Source organism: Apium graveolens, chromosome 10 (genome assembly GCF_009905375.1).
Source record: "Apium graveolens cultivar Ventura chromosome 10, ASM990537v1, whole genome shotgun sequence".
Classification (NCBI taxonomy): Eukaryota; Viridiplantae; Streptophyta; class Magnoliopsida; order Apiales; family Apiaceae; genus Apium; species Apium graveolens.
In genome coordinates this window covers 102495483-102499710 of record NC_133656.1, presented here as the reverse complement: position 1 = coordinate 102499710, position 4228 = coordinate 102495483, and the positions used below count along the sequence as shown (strand labels likewise).

The following is a 4228-nucleotide window of genomic DNA, read 5'->3' as shown; positions in this document are numbered from 1 at the left end:
GAATTATACGTTATAAGTATGAATATTTGTTTTCATTGTGTTGTTTCAAAAATTTTGAGAAGCTCGTATTCTTAGGAATCAAGATCATTTTAAACCATATTTAGTAATAACTTTGTGTCAAATTAGATTATGAGGTTTAAACTTGTATCCTCTAAAATGAGCTTTTTTAGATTTGATGCTGTGATACGTAACCAGCTCTCCTAAATCTCGCTAGAATAAGATTTAAGAAGATGAATGTAGAAAATCTTAATAAAAACTTTTATTACTTCATGAAAGTTAACTAATATTTCACAAATTTATTTAGGAACTTGTATTAAAATCAAATTTTCATCTCACAAACATGTTTTGATAAGTTGATCTGTTTTTGTCAATTTGCTTACTATTTTCTAAAATATAATATCATTGCTTAAAAACGATAAATCTGACTACACAGTGTCCCGGGATTTACTGATGATCTCAAATACTATATTACGTGAAATTATGACAACATACTACATAACTGGTTTTCAAGTTTAAATTAATATATCATAGGTAGATTGAAATCAAAATATATAAAACATCGTCTCCTCAGCCTCCTTTTCAGTATCCTCAGTCTTTAGCTCCACTAGCTTCTCCTCAACCTTCTCTTCTTCCTTCCCGTTACCTTTCTTTTCCTTCTTTTCCTTCGATTTCTTTTCTTCTCGTTCTCTATTTTTTTAGAGTCTTGATATGTGGTTCTCATCCCTCCTGAAAAACCAATGTAATTAAAACTCAGTTAAAGAAGAGCAAATACAACATCACATGATTTATATATTTACCTAATATTTACATAAGTTGCAACTTTACTTTCTGTAGATTAAGTAATAATTTGGTAAATAGGTATTTTCTAATACCACTAGAGATTAATTCCTAATGTTTTTAATGTACAAAATTCTTATACAGTCAAATAGTTGTAGTGTTTATAATCTCACCTCTTACTACCTCTTACTCTCGTTGATAATATTTTTTGAGCATAAATGTTATTGATTGATTAAATATACATATTTAATGTAAGATTTTAGTACAAAAATGTTTAAACAAACTATATGTTTGATAAATAATAGGTACAATCGCGTATTACAATAATTTTTCATGTGTACGTGTTTATGTACCGTAGATGGAGACAACAATCAAACAAACGGAATACTATCGTCAAATTTGTGATCGTCATTGTTGATTGGCATTTATGACACTTTAGAACGGTCCGTAAAGCTTTGAATTGGTGTGTTTGTACTCAAGTTGTTGGTGTTTTAATGTATTTTGTAGTGTTTTTGCATTTCAGGCATTAATCCGGAATTCAGGTGAATTAACATTGATTTGATGCTAATATGGTGTTAGGATGGTGTATCAGAATAAAGGCTCGTGAAGACCAACTCATTGCAGCAAGAAAAGAAGAAAAGGATGTTTTTTCCTGAAGACCAGCGCGCCCGCGCTCGAGGAACAGAAACACAGCGCTCCTGTGCTGGTCAAGCGCGTGGCCGTGCCGGGTCGGGATTTCAGAATCCTGATTCTTGTGGACTTTTGATTGGTGGACTTCTATTATGCATGGGCTGCTATATATACATAAATAAAGGGGGTGATGTTTAAAAATACCCATTTTTGGAGTCCAGGGGCTGAAAATACCCATTTTCAGAATACATGGCTGAAAATACCGTTTTGGATACGCATTTTGTAATTGGGTAAGTGTAATACGCATTTGAGAATCGGGTATCTAAGAAAATTACTAAAGATACGCATTTGTAGTTTGGGTATTACCATTGAGATACGCATTTGCCAAATGCGTATCTTAAAAAAAATAAAAATAAAATAAATTGGATATCCATTTGACAAATGCGTATCTAGTATAAAACACGATACCCAAATGGCAAATGCGTATCCAAAACGGTATTTTCAGCCATACACTTCCAGAACGGATATTTTCAACCATTTGTCCCAAAAAATTGTTATTTTTAACATTGTTTCAAATAAAGGTTCTTTTTCAAGAGGAGACGTACCAGAGGTAAGGAGATGGCGTAAGAAGACCATATAGCACAATTCAACCAAGGCGAAGAAGATCTAGTTTAATCTGGTGATTCTTTATTTTAAGTTTTAACTTTGGATGCTAGTTTTCTTATTCGTGAACCTATACTCTTAATTCATACTTGGTTTTATTAAGTATAAAGACTACGTTTATTATACCATGCTTTCATCGGAACCCACGTTGATGATGAGTCTGATTATGGGCTAATCGTTATCGTGGGGTTCTAACAGATTTATTTATGGATTTCTTTAGTTAAATTATTTTGATGCCTTAGCGTGTGGTGATTGTATGATAACCTAGTTTTGGTTGCGCTTATTCTTCTTATGTGCGTCATGAACTTATAAGATAGTGTATTAATCTTTAATGAAGCGAAAGTGAATTTAAAGGTTTAGAACTTGCCATGCTAGCATAGGTTCATGTATTCATTATGCATGATTTGTAAGAAATTTTAACCATCTTACTTCCCTATGTAATCATGATAGATAACTTGTGCATTAAGCCATTATGTTGTCAAATTCTATAGACATATAGGGTCTCAATATAATTGGTGTCTATTCAGCTTCTATCTCTTTTGTGGATATCTGGTAGTATGTTATTCGTGCAACGAAAGTTGGCATTTAGCAGTTTAGTGTTGTCTGATTAGTGTCATCACCATTACATGCTAAGGTTAAGAACAATAAGGCTATTTAATGAAGTATTTAATGAAGTTAGAATTCCATATTTGTGTCATATATTATTCAACTCTCTTTAATCTCTTAGTTCATGTTCTTTAGTATAATTTCTCAGTAGTTAATTATAGTTATAATCAAAACCCAATTTGTTATTCGATTTAGCATTGAATAATAGCCATATCATCGTTACATAAGTGCATAAATCACAAAGTTAACCTAAACCAGTCTCTGTGGGAATGAACTAGAAATAATTCTATATTACTTGTGATCGCGTATACTTGCATGAATTATTAGCGCGTGTTTAGCCCTAATAAGTTTTTGACGCCACTGCTGGGGACTCGATATTAACTTTTATTTCATGTGTTTGTCATCAGTGATCGTTAAAGTTCATTGACTCAGACATTGTTACTTACCTACTCTTTTCCTTGTCGTGTTTCAGGTACTCTAGCGAGCGTGTATGCATACACGTTTGCGGGCTCGTAAGAGAACTCTGGATCAAGCCGAGGAGGAAGTTATAGTGGTTCGAAGGGAAGTTTTTGAGGACAAATAGAAAGTAAAAGAAGAAGAGAAAGTCGAGGAACCAGCTTTAGTAGTGATGGGAGACCAAGTAGAAATTCCTAAGGCTTTGATGGACTATTCTCAGCCTAAGATCAATGATATTCAGTCAAGTATCATCAGACCAGCCATCTCGGCTAACACCTTTGAGATCAAGTCGAGCACGATTCAGATGATACAAAACTCAGTTCACTTTGGGGGTTCTCCTACAGAAGACCCCAACATACACATCAGGGATTTCATCGAGATTTGCGACACTTTCAAGTTCAATGGGGTGATGAAAGATGCTATCAAGCTGCGACTCTTCCCATTCTCTCTAAGGGATAAAGTTAAGTGTTGGTTATATTCTCTACCACGAGGGTCTATCACCAAATGGGAGGACCTTTCTCAAAAGTTTCTCACTAAATTCTTTCCCATAGCGAAGACTGCTGCAATCAGGAATGCTCTTACTCAGTTTGCGCATCAAACTAAAGAATCTCTGTGTGAGGCTTGGGATCGCTACAAGGAAATGCTAATGAAGTGCCCATACCATAGTATGCCTGATTGGATGATTATAAACCATTTTTATAGTGGTTTAGGCACACAGTCCAGACCTATGCTCGATGCAGTGTCTGGTGGAGCCTTGTGGGCCAAAAGCAATAATGAAGCTTATGAGTTGATTGAGCTAATGGCAGCTAATGAATACCAGAATTCTACACAAAGAATGTTGTAAGGCAAGGTAGCAGGAATTCTGGAAGTGGATACAGCTACTGCTATAGCTGCTCAACTTCAAGCTTTGACGATGAAAGTGGACTTTTTTGGCTAATTATGGAGTTAATCAAATCACTAGTGTTTGTGAACTTTGTGCGGGAGTATATGAAACTGAGTAGTGTGCTATTTCTAGAGAATCAGCTCAATTTGTGAGCAACTTTCAGAGATCGCAGCAGCAAGCTCCAGCCACTTATCATCCCAATAACCGCAATCA

General features: G+C 34.9%; 1 non-coding gene across 1 annotated transcript; it reads right to left on the bottom strand.

The window, feature by feature from the left end:
• Positions 1-3694: 3694 nt before the first annotated feature.
• On the bottom strand, positions 3695-3801 carry LOC141694952 (small nucleolar RNA R71). The gene has a single exon (XR_012564230.1). It is a non-coding gene; the product is annotated as a small nucleolar RNA R71 (small nucleolar RNA).
• Between the last annotated feature and the right edge of the window lie 427 nt (positions 3802-4228).